The following is a 21,779-nucleotide window of genomic DNA, read 5'->3' as shown; positions in this document are numbered from 1 at the left end:
ATTTCTTTCATATAATTCTTTTTCTTTGTCAAAGTACTTTCTATCATTATATTCTATATTTTCCAATGCATCGTTATAAGGGATTTTTGATATTTTTTGTCTCTACTTTTCTCACATCACATTGTCTTTTTTATATCTATCCTTAAATAGCATCTACCATTCAGACCAATTTTTGTAAAATATTCTCAAAGTAATATGATTTTCCCATAACTGTACTACTAATCTCTTTCCTTCTTCATTCCATGCTTTCTCATCTGTCCTTTTTATCCCTTTGCCTATTTTTATATATTCCTTGTTTTCTTTTATCTCTAGCCACATTGCAAGATGATCAGAAAATCCAGTTTCAACTACCTCCCTTCTCCTATAACTAAACCTGCTGATACTATAAAATAATCTATGTTGGTTCTATACATACCTCTTTTGGAAATCCACATTTTTTTGTCCCAGAGTTTTAACTGGCCACATCATATAGCTTCTAACATTTTTCTTATATCATTTCCATTATTTTTATGTTTGCCTCTTAAATCATAGTTAAAGTCTCCTGTCATTATAAAATTCATATTTATCACTACATAGTCTAAATCTGATGAAATATGCTTTTCCTTTTTTTTCAGTTAGTATAAGCATGTAATGTTATAATTCTATATACTTGTTCTTTCCATTTTAAATCTACAATGGTTAATCTTCCCATTTTTGCTAAAGCACATCTAATATTTTTACTGTATTTCTACAGAATATGGCTGTGACACCTGTGCCCTGGCCCAGCAATCAAGGAGCCTCAATGCTCACCATTAACACCAGTGAAGGAGTCTCGTGTATGAGGAAAGGATAACAAATACACACAGTAAAGTGCAATTTCCCTTAAGAGCACACAGAGATCACAGTCAGTCTGGGGCTGGTCACTCCCTTGCTCCCCAGGTCCCCTGTAAGACTCCTCACTGGCACAGCTATATGGTCCAGATCTCAGCATAGCTGGGCAAGCTAAAATCTCCAGCACCCTCTCTGTCCAACCAGTGCTTCGTGTCCCTGCCCAAGTAGCTGACACACACACACACACACACACACACACTTTGAGATATGTTTATACAACCACACAGACACTCCTAGAGAAGGCTGTCACAGGTTCTCCAGCTGTGCCCCTTTTACCCAGACTATACGGTAGTAATTACTGCCACCACTCAGCTAATACTTATCAGCTACTCAAAGGCCCTTAAAAGGGTGTCCAATTATTACTGTGCAATATTAGTATCCAATTGATAGTATAACCCAGGGCCAAAGCTGTTAGAGTGGCCTTGCACAGTTTTACTAAATGCATGCAAGTACTCTTAAGAGCTTAAATTATCTCTACACAAACCAGCCACAGTTAAAAGGTTTTAAAATATTTAATAATAAATATTAAAACACAAGACAATACTTTCTACTACACCGAGCTAGTCAGGAGTTCAGAGATCACACAGGAATACTTAAAATAATTCAGTAGTACAGTTCTGACATCACAGAAAAACACTTAGTGTAATCTTTCCATAGTTTCTAGCTATCTATAAAAGAAAACACAAGTCTAAGATAACTTACATAAGACAACAGGCAGAGTGCTGAGAGTTAGATGGTCTGCTCAAAAATGCTTCATAATCTCTGGTTCTCACTATTTAAATTGAAACTGCAGTTCTGATAAAACATTACATCATTTCACACTTTTCTGGTGTTCCCAGGCTGACAGAAACTGCATTTACATTATTTTACATTTAGAGCAGTAAAGGACATTCCACATGTAAATTCTGGTCATTAACTTTAGCCTTAAAACAATAGGCAGGAAGCCTTCCTCTAGCTGGACAGGAGCCGACTTATAAACATCAAAGACACTCATGAAATAATTTTAATTTCAAAGGACCAACAAGAAATGCTTGACTTAGCTTTCTTTACAACATAGGGCAATGTTGCCACATTGTTTTAAGTTCAACATTTCACAGTATTTACAAATGATAGAATTATCTGCACAATTCTATCTGGCTAGGCTGACAGCCTTCACCCATCTCTACTCATCTTCACAATGGCTATTCCACAACATCTCTCATTTCCCAAATTCCAAATGATCTTTCCTCTCCATCGTTTCTGTATTTGTAATCTCTCTTCATTTGTTAAAAATCTTGTGTCTTCTAAAATAATTATGTCTATATCATATATATTACACCACTGCAAAATTCCTATTCTTCTTACTATGTCTTTAATACTATTCACATGTGCTGACAGCACTGTAAATTTTTCATTTCCCCCTTTCCTTAGATTCATGGTTTCATAAGTTCATAGCTAATTATTAGGCTAGCTTTATTAACAAGCTATTGTAAGCCTAAGCATTTTCATTTCCAAAGGTGAGAATCAAACACTGTACCTTGTGTTTGTGAGTCAAAAACCATAACCAATATACCAAGCCCTAATCTTTAACCATATGTATTCTTTTTCACCCATTTTCTTTCTTTTTTTTGTACTTATCCCTTTAATTTTTCTATCTTTTACCCTTTTGCCAACAGAATTCTTTTTTCCTTTTACTACCTCCCATTTTATGTCCTCATCACTTATTTCAGAACCTTCTTCTACACCCTCGTTATTATTTTTTTCTCATCTAATTTTTTTTTCTATTTCTACTACTTCTGAAATTTCTTCTCTTTGTTTATTTCTTACTCTTTATTTTTCCTTTTCCTTACTGTTATTTTCATTTTTGCAATCCATCCATAAATGTGCAATTTTGTTACATTTATAGCATTTCAATTCATTTTTTTAATCATGTCCCATTTCCCCACAAAAATAACATTGTCTTTTGTCACAGTTACTTCTTTTCCACAAAAAACATGTTTTGGGTTATCCCCAGTATTTTAAAATACCCCCTTTCCCCTCCATATTTATCATGCTTGGTATATATATAATTTTTCTCTTTCTATTTTTAACACAATATTACAATCCCAGGCACCAGTCCATAAAATCCTTTTGTCATAAACATTTGCAGTGTCCAATACTTCTTTACATAAAGCTTTCAAATGTTCTTTCAAGGTCTCTCATTCTACCTATGTTCAAAATTGTACATGAATCTTCTTTTTTGTTTCCTTGTAAATGCTATTATCACATAAAAATTCCATGAGTCGCATTCTCTTTTTTCATATTTTCCAAAGAAAAATTTCCATTGAAAAAAACAGTCTCAATATAATGTCACAAAATGTCTCTTTGTTAATAAGAATAAATGCTCTTACTTCTGTGCTTTAACACCCAAAAGTGCTATTAAATTGTCCCACACTTCATATATGTCCATTTCTTTGTCTTCTTTACTTTGAATCTTTACCACATACTTCCGTTTTGCATTTTCTTTTGCCTTCTTTTCTGCTACTCCACTTTTGCCTTCTTTTACTTTCACTGCATGTTTTCTTTTCTATTTCTTTACTATTCTTCAAGATTGTTTCTGTATCTTCCTTTTGTATTTTCTCCATAATGTCCCCTCCGGAAACATCTTCATTTTCTTTCTCACTCTGCACCAACATTTCTTAAAGTAAATGATCTCACGACCCTCCTGATTGGAGACTTGTAATTATACATCCTTCATTTGCTGACTCATCTCCATCGAACAAGTTTCCTTGAAACATTTCTTCAGAATCCTGCACACATTCTCCAGTCTCAATATTTGCTTTCTCCTTCATTTTAACACTACTCCCTCATCTTCTTTCTCTCCATCTGCCTCCCTGTTTCTCTGGACCACCTCTGCACGTGGAACGGAAACAGGAAGTGTTCCTCCAAAATGGTTCCCACTCACAACAATGACAAGTAGGGGTAGTTCCCTGATGTCCTTGCCAAATATCTCCTAGTAGTATAAATAACACCTCTGGTCTTCCCTGAACTGAGACCACCAGTCTAGTGGGGCTAACATGGTAAACAAAAAATAAATAAAATATATATATATAAGTTCAAGACTGCTGTGTCTCAGATTCTTCCCTTTTCTCTAACTTATTAGTGGAACTTGGGGAAGCTGTACTCCCCCCTACATTTAGGATACAGGGGGACTTGCCCCCAAAAAAGTCATTTTCAAGGAGAAGAACGTGTCAATATTCACTGTTGTCTTCAAGTTCCACTATTTCTTTTTTGTAATTTCAGGACTTGCAATTGTGGGTCTTGAAGCTACAATAGGGATCCCAATTTGTGCATGGTAGTAAACATTAGTATATTGCAAGATTCCCATCCCAGATGGGCTAATGAACACAGATGCAAACAGTGGGAAGCACACCCAGTACATGAAGTTGTACACTTCTGGATCCCTGTAGCCAACATTTCCTCCAACCCTAATTTAATACTGGGGACCTGAGCAGAGATTAAAGAGTTCCACTTCAGTGTTATACTGCTGCCCAAAAGATTTTTTGTTTTATGTCCAACCTCTGATCCTGTTCCTACACACCAAAGAAGTGTGATACAACCCTGGAATTCCGCAGATGTCTGTCAATGGGTCTCCAATGTTTTTGTGATGAGTGCTGTACCTGCTCCCATTACCACCAAATGAGACAGTGGCAGGACCAACCAAATCCCTTATCCTTCCCTAGGCTAGGTAAGGCAGAAGATTCTCATATCTTCCTACCCCACCAGCCAACTCCATGAATAGAGGATATTCTTGAAACATTGCAGAAAAGCTATATTTGGTATTTTAGCTCTGGATTTCAGATTATTCACATTTAATTAATTTTGTCATCCAGCTACATCTTACTAAACCTTTTCTAAAAGGAAACAAGATGATAGGTGGTTCCAGGGCAGTAGAATACCTCCTCTGTTATTGCAAGCTGCTTTTTCCCCTTCAGGTTTTTAATTTAGAAATGCAAATACCTATACAAGTGAACTACTTTTTTCTTTATAACATCTGTATTATGTAGCATGAATAACTATTAAGCAATAATTGCAAAGGATAGCTACAGCCATATTTTGAGTAAGGAAGTACATGCAAGTGTTTCTTTAAAAATGTTGCATTTTATGTGACACTGACCGAGCTTGGATGAAAATTACATCTCTCTCTCCCCGGTATTATTCAATACAGTGTTACTTATTCACCAAAGTGCTGTTGTAACTGAAGAAAATGTAACATTAAAGCAGATTTCAGGCAGGGGTGTAGCTAGGATTTTCAAATTTGTACTCACAGCTCTCAAACTGCTACCCCCCTCCCCAGCCAAGCTACGGCCATTCTTGTAATTCACGGTTCACTCTTTTAGTGTCGATGAAGATGCATTCACTGTAATGCCTCTTCAGTAATGTGATATAAATTCACTCAAACTCGGTTCCTTGAATTGAAAATGAACCTGAAAGTCAGTTCTTTGAAAAATGCAGCATGGTAGTTGGGGTAGAGGATTCATGCTTTTGTTTTCTGTAACTAAGGTACAGGTTTTGAGCTTAAGTAAATTACTAACCACCTGCTACCCCTAACTAGGGTGTTTCATTCACACACACACACACCCCTACCTACCTCTTGGTGCAAGAAATATGGACAAAGCCTAAAATAAACAGGGACAGATATTAAATAATGCTCTCGTGAACTTAGAAAGTTGCTAGAATAACAGGATTTGTGCTAGTATGAGAAAGTTGCTAGAATAACAGGATTTGTGCTAGTATGAGAAAGTTGCTAGAATAACAGGATTTGTGCTAGTATGAGAAAGTTGCTAGAATAACAGGATTTGTGCTAGTATGAATTTTTCTAAAGGACGTGAAGTCTGAAACTCAAATGTCTGTCATTATTTGGCAACTTAAGCCTTCAATGATTTTCTAGAAAATCACAAAATTTATGAGGAACAGACAAAAAATATGGGGCAAAAATCTGGACATTCTGCAAAATTTGGACAGTTGAGGGCCAGCACACATACAAGTACACACACACACACACACACACACACACACACACACACACACACACACACACACACACACACACACACACACACACAAGTTCTTTCTCTGTCTGCCGTTTACTGAAATACTTTACATTAATTGTAGTTTCACAAATATGTTTCAACAACCTTTAATGGACCATTACAAGAATTAATTTGAAAGGAGAAGAGAATTCTGGGAGTCAAGTTGGACTGATGAGATAAGAACATTAAACATGAGCTAATAGTGAGAGTAAGAATCTGAAATAGCGGAAATGTAACTTATTACAACAGAGTGAAGAGAAGCAGTGACTAAGAGCTCAAGCTACGATCACGCATGAGGAAGCTGCATTGCACTTCAGGAGAATAATCAGCAGTGCTGAAATAAATTGGATTTGTCATTATGGGTGAACGCTGGGATCATGCTTTAGACAGTATAGTAAAAGCATGGGAAAAGGCAGGGATGCATTTTTCCACTGAAATATGTGCAGCTGTGTTACTGCACACACAAGTCATGGAGAATGAAAGATGGGGCACAGAAAAGATTAAGGAAAAACGGTGGTTCAAAAAGCAGTAGTTCATACTCTAATGAATATGGAGAAAGAAGCAGTCTGATTAGCTAACTATGTAAGTGTTGTGTACAGACCACTTGAAATTGCACTGTAGCTTTATTAGGAAATACTGTTTCTGGTTTGAGCCTTGCAGCAATAGAAGCTTTGTCATTGCAGTAAAGTAGCTGTATTTCTGTCACACTTCTTTCAAAACTTAGAACTTGTATTTCTTACAATAATTAACCTAACATATGCTTTCTTATTTTTTTTTTTTTTTAGAAAAGAAGGCTTTCGGATCCTAGGCCTTGTACGGTTAATGAAAATGAATCTTTCTACAAGCTCAGTTAATTTATCTAATATTGTATGTGCCCTTCAGTCGATCTCACTTTATCAAGAAAATCAGTAAATCCAGGCGGTGCAAGGCTAATCGTACAGACAAAATTGTAGTGCTGTCTGTAAATCATAGAAGTTCAGAAGTATGAAATGTATTCCAGATTTAGTAATTTTCACACTTTTGTAGAGGAGAGATGCATTTCTGAAGCTACATTCTTAATAGTCCTTTCACCCACTAAAAGGCTGTCTATTTATGGGACAATTATACCCTAAACTCAAAATGTCCTTGTACTAAAGTGCATTGTTTTCAGTTCAAAGTGATGGACACACTGCCACCTATACCTGTAGCATCACTTAGCTGTTTCACACCTTCTGTCATACTGCAGTGATCTTCATATTTCTCATTGTACAGCATGTTAGGTTTAAATGAAATCTTGTGACAGTTTTCTGTAGGAATTCATGTGTACACATATTTGTATGTATATACTGACATATGAATCAGGGAAAGATGATCTGTTAAACCCAAAAGACTGAAACTACATTTCTAAGTGTAAAATGCGTTTTCACTGAACCTATGCTGCAGTCATTGAAGGTCATATATTTTGTAAGTGGACAAGATCCTCTGTGTTCTCACAAGTTGACCCCTTCACACCCCACTATCACAAATATACTAAATGCATAGTCAAACACTGCAGAAAAAGGTCAGATGCCTTCAACATGCAAATCCTGTCCCACTGTATTTACGAGTTCACTACAGCTGCATGCATTGTAACATACAGCTACACAGCACGGTCAGCCGTTATAAAGTATTTTCTGTCTAATACATCAAACGATACTTACAAAACCCCTGACATGTTTCACATATGCATCAACTGAATGTTCCACTTACTTTAACTGTCACCAAAAACAGTGTTCACTGTAGTGTCAATCTTTAAAACCACAATTATTTAATAATGAATTGAAAAACCATCTACCTTGGCTTCACATGGATATTATTTATGCTGTTTACACATTACCTTCAGTACCAGTTTTCAGACTTTCTCACAATGCTGTATACTGACTTTCTACTAAATGTATTAGTGAATGGCACTCAGTGTATTCTGTTCATGTTACTGTATTGCATATGTTTGCTTGATCCTGTAAAAGTTTGCTGAAAGGCATATAGGTCATGCCTGAAAAGGTCCACTCAGCCCAGTGTACTTATACCTGCCCGGTTAAAAAAATGGTAAATAAATAAACTCCACCATTTTGGCAAGGCCATAGCTAGGTCATCTGACACCCCCTTAACTCACAATTGAAAGGCACAAAGGGCTTTCGGAAGATGAGGGCCAAAAAGAAAATGGGGAGTTATGCTACTTGCTACAGCGACTAACTCTCTGAGCCACTAAATACAAGTGCAAATGAAGTACTGCTATTAATTTAAGAAGCAGCAGTATCACCTTCAGCTTCTAAAATCAGTGCAGGAACTACACTTGTACCCCATGTACACTTACATATTGTTTCTCCTAACACCTTGCACCCAGGATAGCTGCCCCCATCATCCCAGCCTGGTTATAGTTCCACATATTGGTTGCACCCAGGCTCATTCCCAAACAGCCCTGTCAGCAAACAGATTATAGTTTAAAGTCCACAGCTTCATTTCAGCCCTGTATAAAACCTTTGACTTAGTTTTCCTTCAGACTTCATCATCACAAGCCCCGAACTGGCCATCAGAAGTCAAGAGCCAAGAATCTTCAAGTACAGTTCTACTCCATAATGGACTTCCCAAGTGAGAAATTACCTTCATTCTTTGCTCTTTCCAGGTTGCAAACTTTTTATATACCACAGATAAGCAATAAGTGTCTCATTATTATATGTAATGCAACCAATTGTCTAGCCAATGATTGTGAGAATTTAAAGACATAAGATACTCCCCATTTCCAAAACACAAGATTTCACACTGTCTGTCTATCTGTCTCTCTCTCTCTCTCTAGTTATGTATGTAGATTTTATATATATATATATATATTTTTTTTTTTTGAAGGGCAGTTAATAAAGCAGTTGTTGTTTGACATGGGATTTTTTGACTACATTTTGCAGGCACCCATTTAGTCAACTGCTAAATGCTATGAGACCACTGCTTGCTCCCCTTCAAGACCCATGGCAGGATCTGTTACAAATATTCAGTGTTTTGTAATTTGTCAGAATGGGACTGATATTTTGTGAGTTGAGTATGTGCAATTTGTCCTTTAAGAATAAGCACATACATGATTGCAATCATGCATACACACTTGTCCTAACAGTGCACCCTGGTAAAACGTGTGGTGTGATCATGTTTATTGGTTACATAGTGTATTTGTAATACTTCTTACCACCACCCTGTGCATGTCACCAGATGTTTATCACCACATTATGTATATCACCCATCTCAAACCTAGCAACTACTTACAGTAACCTAAATTCATTCACAGTTAAAACAGTAAAAATGTAAGAAGCTGGCACAAAGGAGTAAAGTGCCGATAGTGACTTTGGCAACGTGAGAATGACCAGTGGCTTGTGCTGGTGTTGATGAGGCTTAAGCTTGCTCATCTCTCTTTGTGTTGAGGAGTGCATGTACAGGCACCTGCTCTGTGGTAAGAGATGAGGGGTCATATGTATGTGTCATCTACAATAGGAAGAGGATCCTGATTATGCTGCACATTAAAGAAGGAGAATTTCCAAAGAACCGCCATCATACACTTAGGAAACCACCTTAGCAGTGATTTCCTTTGGAAATAGTGATTGGTGATTTTGTCTTTGCAAAGCTGAGCTTGACCAGCTGACACCTTGCTCAAACTGAGCTCAACAAGGTGAAAGAAAGCCATTTTGCAATGGGACAAGCTAATTTGTCCCATCAGTGCTTCACACGCCCACGGATCTCTTCCTCGCTCACTCTTTCCCTCCCTGCCTACTCTCATCCCTACATGTTACCTTAGCAAACCCATTCTACAATACTACCACTTTTCAAAGTATGTCTAAGCTTAGTGCTAATGTTCTGATTATTGAATCACAAAAATAAACTGCTTGTTTTCCTTTTGCAATCAATTGTGTTTGTGATATTTTTTTCATTAAGATGATTGTTTGATTTGTTGGCATCAATCATGTTTCAGTATTTTAACATTTGGAACAATTCACATAGATCTTTATCTATATGTTTATATAATTATATCTACATATTTATGTGTAAATGTAAATGAATCCATTACATCAGATAGAACACTTGTCACTTAAGGTTAATATATTCATGGCATAATGACTTTGCTTATGTCAGTAACATCAGGCATGACTAAAGCAATGCATACTCAAGAGGGATGCTTAACTTCTTTTACCCTACAGAAATGTACTTTACCGTACCTTTTTAGTCTACCTGGATAATCCACTAAATGTTAGAAATAAAATTAATTTCTAATCCTTGGTTTTCAGTTTTGAGACAAATTTCCTTGAAGAGAGAAGTTTCCAGGTAACTGCAGATGCACACATTTTTAAATGAAAGAAGAAATTACTTATTACAACATTTGGTATTATAATGGCCCAAAGAAAAAGACAGACCACATGCCATTCATTAGCATTTACTTTAGGTTGCAGAACTGGCAGTTTTTAACTCTGCTGTTTGTTATTTGCTAGTAATTACAGGTGTGGGGGTAGCCACATTCTTTTATTTCCTGTCCTTGCCTATTTAAGTGGTACAGTGTGACATATTTTCTGCTTAAAAACCTCAGCTTTGGCCGGCTAAGAACTTGGTTATATTCAACTGGACGTATAAGAGAATTTAAGTACCTTTATCTGCACTTTTTTTAAAAAATATACAGTATTTAATTTGATTTAAACTGTGTTGAAGGAATATTTAACTGAACTGGCAGTTTTAACTCTGCTGTTTGTTATTTGCTAGTAATTACAGGTGTGGGGGTAGCCACATTCTTTGATTTCCTGTCCTTGCCTATTTAAGTGGTACAGTGTGACATATTTTCTGCTTAAAACCTCAGCTTTGGCACTAAGAACTTGGTTATATTCAACTGGACGTATAAGAGAATTTAAGTACCTTTATCTGCACTTTTTTAAAAAAAAAAATACAGTATTTAATTTGATTTAAACTGTGTTGAAGGAATAGTTAACTGAACTGGCAGTTTTAACTCTGCTGTTTGTTATTTGCTAGTAATTACAGGTGTGGGGGTAGCCACATTCTTTGATTTCCTGTCCTTGCCTATTTAAGTGGTACAGTGTGACATATTTTCTGCTTAAAAACCTCAGCTTTGGCCGGCTAAGAACTTGGTTATATTCAACTGGATGTATAAGAGAAATTTAAGTACCTTTATCTGCACTTTAAAAAAAAAATACAGTATTTAATTTGATTTAAACTGTGTTGAAGGAATAATTTAACTGAACTGTCAGTTTTAAACTGCCCGCCCCTCAGCCTGCCTCTGGGCCCATCTCATTTGCTCACTCAACTGAGTGCAGTGAGATCATATTCTGATTTCAGGCACTCCTACTGTGTACAAAGAGAGCATCTGGGAAACAGACAAAAAAAAAATAAATAAATAAAGCTTATTTCCTGCCTTTCCTGTTAAGTGGTATAGACTATTTGTAGGCTTCTGAGCCCCCAAGCCCTTCTGTGTTTGAGGGAAGCCTTCTATTTTGTTTTTTTTTTTTCCTTATAACTAGCCAGTTTTCTGGTTTCAGCACTCAAATCTGTTTCTTTGATCTCAGCACTTGTTCAGATTAAAAAAAAAAATTTCATCTGCTTTTACTGTACTTGTGTTTCTACCTACTTCATTTTACTTTTGCATCATCTTAAAAATACTCAGTTTTATTTATTACTGCTTGGTGTAACTCATTCTAAGCCTTTTGGTTTAAACACTTGGGCTTCGGACCAGTTGTTTTGCACTGAGAGGGTTTGTAGTCTGCACTGTAGTGGCAGAACAGGTAGCTTACCTCCTTCTAGGTTGGGAACTGCTGATTGAGGGCTCAGTGTCTGTTATTCTAAAAGTGTATTAATTCTGGTTTAAGCACTTGGGCTTTCAGGCCAGTTATTTTACATTAAGAGAGTTCATGGTCTGCACTCTTGTGGGAGGAGAGGCTGGACTCTGCCCTTCTGAGCTGGGAATTTCTGGTTAAAGGCTTATAGTGCATGCATATCTGAACTGCTTCTTACTGAAGTTGGTGCGCCTTCTTTGCTGTGGCATAGACTGGATTTGGGCCTGCTGGATCTAGCTTTGTTTGTGTAACTTGAGCACTAATCCAGACATTCTCTAAAGTATTCAATTGTATTTATTACTGCTTGGTTGTAACTTGATTAAAGTGTAGCTATCTTTCTAAGTCTTTTGGATTAAGCACTTGGGCTTCAGACCAGTTGTTTTACATTAGGAAGGTTTGTGGCAAGCACTGTGGTGGCAGGACAGGTAGCTTTCATCCTTCTAAGTTGAGAACTGTTAATTGAGAGCCCAGTGTCCAAGTGTATTAGTTCTGGTTTAAGCACTTGGGCTTCAGGCCAGTTATTTTACATTAACAAGGTTCATGGTCTGCACTCTTGTGGGAGAAGAGGCTGGACTCTGCCCTTCTGAGCTGGGAATTTCTGGTTAAAGGTTTATAGTGCCTGAATATTTGAACTGTATCTTACTGAAATTGGTACACCTTGTTTGCTGTAGCATAGACTAGATCCAAGCCTGCTGAATCTAGCTTTGTTTATATGCTTGTTGTTTGTTTGCTTGTTATTTCCTGAACGCTAATTACAACTCCTAACACGACTTCTCAGTGCTTCTGTGGATCACTAGTGATATCTGCATTGCTTACTGTACTTATTTCCTTGTTTCACTTGAAAGAAAGTTACTGTTTGTCATTTTGCATTTAGTTACTTGTAACACATTGCACTCAAGTTACCTGGCACTTGCTCACTAAAGCAATTATATAAGTCAGCACTAAAAATTAAAAGCACTACACCCTCACTCCCCACTGGCCCTTGTTTTCAATTATTAAGGAATTCCCAATATTATTCTAGCACGTCCACAGGTCAGTCGGCAATCTCCTCTGGTCCAGCTGGTGAATCTGGGAATCTTGAGGCAATGTTATAACTGCCTCATGTACACAGACAACCCTCTCCTCCTCCCACATAACACAAATACTTAGAGATGCAGCTATTTAGCCAAACTGGAGGCTGAGCTCTCTCAACTCAGGACTGGCAAGACCAGACAGGAGGAGAAGGCAACTACACATACCACAAAACCAGCCTCACATAATGTTACCACACCACTGAATCAAACACATAAACACATTAAAGACATACTCTGAGGCTCTGAGTAAAAATTTACCTAAACAGCAGAGGCCTCCAAAGCAGACACCCAAACAACTGCTACCTCAAGACACCCCACAAGCAACACATAAACCACAAAATCAGTGTGCAAAGCAGTCACAGCCCTTAAGGCCAAATACAACACCAAACATACTTGTCATAGGTGACTCCATAGTCAGACACACTGACGCCCCACTCGCCAGGCTGAACAAGGAGTGGGTCACAGTAAGCTGCCCATCGGGCGCTAGAATCCGCCACATAACACAAGCACTGGTCACTCCACAGCAAGTACAAATATGACACAGTCATTGTCCATGCTGGAGTGAACGACCTGAGATTCTCCACAATAAACAGGAATGGCTCTCTTTATGTAGAGCATTACCCACCTGGTTCTTCCTTCAAAAATGATGACTATAAAAGTGAATTTAACATGGCTTAACTGGTTTATTAAAGGGATTTCTCTGGGTGAACAAACCACGTGCAAAGGGTTCAGACCCCGGACCGGTATTGGGTAAGCGAAAATGTTTTGGCAAGGGCTCAAAAAAATTTTCCTTGAAGAGAGAAGTTTCCAGGTAACTGAAGATGCACACATTTTTAAATGAAAGAAGAAATTACTTATTACAACATTTGATATTATAATGGCCCAAAGAAAAAGACAGACCACATGCCATTCATTAGCATTTACTTTAGGTTGCATAATGAATACAACAAGATAGAAACCATATCATATACACACTGAGCTCTGAAAACAGGTTAGAGGAACCTAATATTTTAAGGCTATGCACACATATTACAAAGGGTATGGGTAATTGATAGACAGCTTTTCCTACTCAGTAGCACATATAGGACAGTTGCCCCTAGTGCAAAGTATTAGGTAGCATGATCAGGAGACAAGCTTACACTTACTTTTTTTCTGTACTGAAAGCAGTTCCTTCAGGACAGCAGCAGACATGCAGAGACACACACACACACACACACACACACACACACACATACACACACACACACACACACACACACACACACACACACACCCTACCTGATAATCTGTTCGTGATTGCCTTCCAACTATATTTCCCGCTCGCAGCGATAATCCATTTGTCTTCTTCCACTCGTTTGCTCACTACTGCACATTTCCCGCTCGTGGACATGACGTGAGCTCACTTCTGACAGGCTGGAATTCTCCTTAAAGGAGCCAACACTCATTCAAAAGGAAGAAATACGTACTTTTTTTTTTTTTTTTAAAAAGCTACCCCCTCTTCTAAAAAAGTTGTACTGAACTCAGTACAGTGTGTATGCCTCCCGACGTCCCTGATTTCAGGCAATGTTTACTCCTGGACTGAACTGTGGTGACTGCATTACCCCAAATGTAAGCTTACCTTGCTGTCTAACTTGCTCATTTGTGTGAACTGATCATTCTGTGCAGAGTATGCATAGAGCCTACCACCCACCCACTCTGTCAATCATTACATTTGTATGCTGTTTTTGCAATATGCCCATTTCTTTTAGATATATTCTCTTTCTAGCCTTACAATCTATTTTTATTAATACTTGTTATGTAACTCATATTTTTCTGTCATTTTTCTTAAACTTTATTCTTTTCCCACAAATAAACATTGTGAATGTTGTTCTCTGTTTTTTTCCTTAACTTAAATTAAGCTATTTTATCAACTTCTGTTGTGTCTGTCCTCTCAGATACTAACTCTTAGTAATTTTAACTTTTCATTAAGTGAAATTCATAGCCAGTCTCTTAGCAAAATGGTCAAGAAGCAGGACAATTTCATCCTCTACCTTAGATAGGAAACAAAATAACCCAAGAGCGTTTGCTAAACCAAAGAACTTCAAGAGAAAAACACTGCTAACGCCACGCTATGTATGCTTGAGAAGTCAGGAAAAATATTGAAATAACTCGTGCAGACAGCGTCTGGTAAAAATCCACGTATTTAATGTAATGTCATACAAAACACCACACAGTAGTAAAAACTAGTTGAGCACTTTCACCTGTAAGTAATACAGGCTTCATCAGAACTGAATGCCATATTGAATTCCTAACCATATTTAAAAGGTCTTTGGCACCAAAAACTATTAAAGGTGTACACACATAATTAATATTTTGTATGCACCATACTCTAAAGTTACTTAAACTAATGTAAGCTGCCAAAAATATTTCAAACAAGCTCAAAAATATTAAAAATATTAAAAATATTACAAATGCAAGTAAATAAACATGCTATATTATGAATGTGTATATTCAACACTAACCCCAAAAACTTGATAAATATTCACTAAACATCACTGAATATACACATTAACACAAATAACACATATTTAACCACAATAAATACACTATAAAACATTTTTTATATAAATATTAATGACTCAATTTATATAGTAATGGCTTGATAGTCAAACTTTCATTCAAACCTGGGGCAGAGGCTGCATCAGTATAAATTTGCCACCACATTTCTCTGTATGATAGATGGCCCTTCTGATCGCCTCCCCTAGGGTCTGCTTTAACCATATCAATTATACCAAATGTAAATTTATGTTCAACTCCTTGTTGTTTGATATGTCTATAAAGGGCATTTTTTTCATCATTCTTTTTAATAGAATAAAAATGACCGTAGATTCTTTTGTTCAGCTGTCTCTCTGTCTTTCCTATATAGAACACTGAACAAACTGTGCATGGTGCAATATAAATAACAAATTTTGTTGTGCAATTTCCTGATTTAAATCTAATAAAAGATCCAGTCACGTTATGGTTGGAGAGACAAATATAATGGTTTCGAAAATAGCAATGACAAAAATCGGAACAGACATGAATCCAACCAAAGTTTTAATCATGTTCGTAAGAACTCACATTTTTTCAACAGCAGAAACCACGACAGGACAAGAGATTGGAAGTGGGGTGGGAATTGGAAGAAACCCCTATATTAAATAGAAGTATTATACATAATGAGAACATTAAGGAACAAGTAGGCAGAACTTGCAATAATGCTTTGTATACAGTGACGAACTCACAAGAATATGAAAAAGAACAATATAAATCAAATGAGAATGAAGGTATATGTACTGTAGGTGTTAGTAACAGTTACAAGAATTTCAACATATTTAACTATACAGATTTGAAACTGGATGTTTCACATTTTAATTTATTTTCAAAGGGTTTGAAATATATTCCAACTTCAAACTTTAATGTTGTGGACAACATATGCCAAATCAAACTGTATACTAGGAAATTGAACTTGGCTGTTATGTTTTATAACACAGCAAACAAAGAGTCAAACTGCATTAATGAATGTAAGGTTTTAAAAAAGAAAAGTACATTTATGCCTACATGTCATCCTACTATAGGGGTATTTGAAAAATCGGTAGTCAAGCAGGTTTACCAGTTAAACAACAAATTAAAGTTCAATAAATATGAACACAATTTATCGAAAGAAGAACAAGCTACTTTAACAAATATTAGAAATAATAGAGACATCAGAGTCATGAAACCGGACAAAGGTGGGGGTATAGTTATCTTTGACCAATTAACATATGCTTCGAGGTTATTTGATATATTACATTCTACTGGTAATTATGAAATTGTTTCAACTAATGAACTTAATTTGGCTTACAGAAGAATAGACTCTCATATTGAAGAATTTCTTATTGACAAACGCATAACTCTGGACACTTATAATTTTCTCAAGGTTGATCATCCTATAGCAGCTACTTTAGCTGGAATTCCCAAAATTCATAAGAATCTGAATGACCCCCCCTTTAGAACGATTGTCTCTGGTAGTTGATCCAAAACATTCCCATTGGGAGCAGTTATCGATAATATGTTAAAGCATGTCTGTGACAAAATTTTTCATTTAGCCAAAGACTCTTGGTATTTTTTATCCCATTTTCCTATTCATATTTGCAATAAGGACATTTTATTTGTAACTGTAGATGTCATAGATCTTTTTTCATGCATACCTAAAATTGAGGGGCTAGAAGCATTCAATCGAAGTATTTACAAATATGCTGACCTTGATTGGGATAAGATCTGTTTAATTACTGATATGATGAGTATAGTATTAGACCACAACTACATATACTATGAAGGTGAAATATTTAAACAAACCAAAGAGGTAGCAATGGGTGCTGCCTGTGCCCCTATTTTCGCCAATATGGTAATGTTAGATTGGGAGGAATCTGTTATTTTTACAAGTGATTTCTATAGACACATCAAATATTATATACGTTATCTTGATGATATTTATATATTATGGGATGCTAATGTTGAGACTCTTATGAAATGTATTGATTATTTGAACTCCAGCAGTACTTTTTTGAAATTTACTTATGCACAAAGTCATGAAGGTCTAGCGTATTTAGATACATTTGTATTTATAAAAAACTCCCATTTTTCTTCGAAAATTTATAGGAAGACTACATTTTCGAACAGTTATCTAGAACATTCTAGTAACCACCCTAAGTCCCTTTTGAGAAATATTTATAAGGGACAACTAATTAGAGCTGTAAGAATGACCTCTGACTATTCTGATATGACAGTTGAGGTAGCGTATATTACCTCACTATTTAGAGACAGGGGCTATGACATTAACATGATGTATGATCTAAGCAGTCAAATAATTAGAGGATGGGGTACTAGATACATACCACTACTAGGTTTGGAATCCAAAAATAGCAATGTTACCATTACTAAAAAAACTTCTTATGTTGATTTTTGTAGATCATGTATTTTAGAATATGGACCTTTTTCTTACAAAGTCAAAGAAATTTTAAACAGTAATTGGAGTATTATATTGGCAGACACACAAATAGCGAACATATTGGGGCATAGACCTTGTTTTGTGAACAAAGTGGACCCCAACATAAAGAGATTGTTGGAAAATCCTCCCATACAAAAATCAATTACATCTAAGAACACTCAAAAATGTGGTAGATGCAATTGGTGTTTTGCTATTAACAATAGTCAAAGCATTAGGTTGAATAACGTGACTGGATCTTTTATTAGATTTAAATCAGGAAATTGCACAACAAAATTTGTTATTTATATTGCACTATGCAGTTTGTTCAGCGTTCTATATAGGAAAGACAGAGAGACAGCTGAACAAAAGAATCTACGGTCATTTTTATTCTATTAAAAAGAATGATGAAAAAAATGCCCTTTATAGACATATCAAACAACAAGGAGTTGAACATAAATTTACATTTGGTATAATTGATATGGTTAAAGCAGACCCTAGGGGAGGCGATCAGAAGGGCCATCTATCATACAGAGAAATGTGGTGGCAAATTTATACTGATGCAGCCTCTGCCCCAGGTTTGAATGAAAGTTTGACTATCAAGCCATTACTATATAAATTGAGTCATTAATATTTATATAAAAAATGTTTTATAGTGTATTTATTGTGGTTAAATATGTGTTATTTGTGTTAATGTGTATATTCAGTGATGTTTAGTGAATATTTATCAAGTTTTTGGGGTTAGTGTTGAATATACACATTCATAATATAGCATGTATATTTTTAATATTTTTAATATTTTTGAGCTTGTTTGAAATATTTTTGGCAGCTTACATTAGTTTAAGTAACTTTAGAGTATGGTGCATACAAAATATTAATTATGTGTGTACACCTTTAATAGTTTTTGGCACCAAAGACTTTTTAAATATGGTTAGGAATTCAATATGGCATTCAGTTCTGATGAAGCCTGTATTACTTACAGGTGAAAGTGCTCAACTAGTTTTTACTACTGTGTGGTGTTTTGTATGACATTACATTAAATACGTGGATTTTTACCAGACGCTGTCTGCACGAGTTATTTCAATATTTTTCCTGACTTCTCAAGCATACATAGTGTGGTGTTAGCAGTGTTTTTCTCTAGAAGTTCTTAGATAGAAAACAGAAACTTTACATTGCAATTGTATTCCTCCCTCTTCCCACAACAAAACAAATGTGATGCTCCACTAAAACAAATAATGCTGCATCATCCTTAAATATTCTAGTGATTCTTGGTGACATCAACATAAACCTTCTTGACTTTGAGTAGAATGACATTAATGAAATCGTAGCAGATCTTGGTCTGCAAGAAACAGTGCATTAACTCCACAAACAAAATCTAAGGTCAGGTAAACACCACTTACTGGATTCAGTCATAAGTAATATCCACCACTCCATCTCCTCACTTACATGTGCTTCCCTGCAGCCTAAGTGACTACTGCCCCAGTACCTTTGACCTTATTCTCCCCTTTCAAATAATATATTACTCAAAAAGACCTTTTCACTACAACAAACTATATTTAAGAAGCCATTGACAAAGGAATACCAACAGGCACCCTCCTTATAGACCTAAGACATGCATTTAAATAAGAGAACCACTTTCTCTTGATCATGGTACTGTCTGTAAATGGTTTTCCTCTTGTCTCCATGTCACATCATTTACAGTCAGGTATGGGCAAGTTGCAATATGAGATGTTCTTCATAACTCTTGACCACATAGTCTGTTTTGTTTGGGAGCAACAGATACCTACCAGATTCCTCATTTTTCCTTCACTTCATAGATGAGGCAGTTAGCCTTATTAACTATGTTCCCTGTTTTAAATATTTTGGGGTTCTAGATTGACCAGCACCTAATGTTTGCTGAACATATCATCCATGAGACTTAAAAGCTAAACAAAAGAGTGACATTTTTTACAAAGTGAGGAATTGCCTCACTCCCAGTTCTAAGCAAAATTTTAGGCCTTGCCACTTTATATCCATCATCTTCATAAGGTTCCTGTCATCACTTACATTAGCTAGCAAGAATCAAATATTCTCTTTATTCTATAACAAGCTGTTTCATTTGCTGCAAACTTAATCTTTATTATCATTGTATTCCTCTCTACCCTCTGTAATGGCTTACTCCTAAGCATAGACTCGATCACTTCAGAACATGCAAGTACAACTTAGAGACTCTTAAATTCTGACCAGTAGCACCTCTGTAACATTAGACAAACCAATAAATTATTTAGGAGCATTAGTATTATTTTACAAGTAGGGTGAAGATTACAAAGATCAAATAAGAAAATAAATGCTCACAAAGCCATACCCTGGGATTCAGAAACATTGCTTATACAGCTGAAGTTGCATAAAGTGGCTCTAAGCCAATTAACAATGTAATATGAGACAATGAGTGTAATGACAAGTAATTAATTAAGGGATCTTCTGGCTAAAACTTTATTGATCATGAATGGAGGAGCATACCATGACTGTGGTTATATGACTGACAAAACCCAGTTGCCAGTGGTTTACTATTGTTTATTCAAACAGAAAAACATTTTCCGTTCAGATAAACGAATGGTAATACCAAAAGTAAAAAAAAAAAAAACTTACACAATGTCGAACCAAATGCTCGACGCATTTGACTCGACATTGTTGTTAAAACCACCACATGATAGCTGTATATGAGCTGACGTAAATCAAACTCTTATACAGCTATCACGTTTTTGCAGGGGGGAAAGCCCCCCTGCACCCCCACACACCCCCTACTTATATATTCTAACTCCGAGATTGCACTACAGTGGGGATGTGGATGAATTTCCACTCCCCACTGTACCGCAATCTCTGTGCAGATAGTCAGTTTCCACTTGTGCGAATGCAGTTGTGCATTCGCATAAGTGGAGTCGACTATCTGGTGCAAACGTGCTTGTGCATTCGACATTCTGTTTTTTGGCACATTGCAGCCGATAGAATGTCATTTGCACAAACAATAGTAAACCGTTGCCAGCATGTGGTATACCTCTGCCTATGTGTGCCCACATGCACATAGCCGTGCTAGAACTGCCACCCCTCCATTTTCTTTCCAGACTATCTGGAAATCAAATTGATTCTCCAGTAGTTTGTAAAACACTGTACAAACTCCAGTATTCTGTTTCAAAAAAGGAAACAGAGTATCGGAGTTTGTAAATCGGCTGATTTACTATGCTTTTTTACAGAAAAGCATAGTAAATCAGCCGAAAGCAGGTATTAGGAATGGAAAAAGAGGGCGTTCCTCACCCGATGATGTCGTAGTGATGTTATGAAATTGGCAGTGTATGGACGGGAGAAAGCGCAGAGGTGGGTGTGGATAATGGTGATGCGAGGGGTGTGGTCTTACTCTGGTTTTAGCCACAATGAAAGGTGACAACCCTAAGCCATGCCATTATGAAAACTGCTGACAGCCATAGGGTTGCCACCTTTTGTTGTGACTAAAACCGGAGTAAAGCCACACCCCTCGCATCACCAATAATCCTGCCCACCCCCTCTCCCACCCACATCCCACCTATTTTGTGACATCACAATGACATCACATGGTGGGGAATGCCCTCGTTTTCTGTTCCTCCTGCCTGTTTTTGGCTGATTTACTATGCTTTTCTGTAAAAAAGCATAGTAAATCAGCCGATTTACAAACTCTGATAGTCTGTTTCCTTTTTTGAAACAGAATACTGGCATTTGTACAGTGTTTTCCAGACTACCGGAGAATCAGTTTGATTTCTGGATAGTCTGGAAAAAAAACAGAGGGGTGGCAACCCCTAGACAGCCATAATAAGGGCATCCCAGCAAAGTCTCTACCAATTTATTTTTTATAAATGTGAATGAATTAGGTGCATAGGATAGTCATAAAGGGAGGAAGAACAAGCAAAGGAACACAGAGAAGGACACACTGAAGGAAAGACTTAGATTCGGGGGCATTTTTCTTTGT

At 36.6% G+C, this 21,779-nt stretch overlaps 1 long non-coding RNA gene across 1 annotated transcript in view; it reads left to right on the top strand.

Annotated features, from left to right (window-relative positions):
• The window catches only part of LOC122813541, an 80,111-nt gene extending 71,383 nt beyond the window's left edge, over positions 1-8,728 (top strand). The window contains exon 4 of the long non-coding RNA XR_006366703.1: positions 6,707-8,728. This is a non-coding gene — a long non-coding RNA (uncharacterized LOC122813541). The remainder of the gene's footprint in view (positions 1-6,706) is intronic.
• The last annotated feature ends 13,051 nt before the right edge of the window (positions 8,729-21,779 follow it).

Source organism: Protopterus annectens, chromosome 10.part0 (assembly GCF_019279795.1).
Source record: "Protopterus annectens isolate FY-2018-M chromosome 10.part0, PAN1.0, whole genome shotgun sequence".
In the NCBI taxonomy this organism is placed as follows: domain Eukaryota; kingdom Metazoa; phylum Chordata; order Ceratodontiformes; family Protopteridae; genus Protopterus; species Protopterus annectens.
The sequence above is the reverse complement of the archived record's forward strand: the minus strand, read 5'-3'. Positions and strand labels throughout refer to the sequence as shown.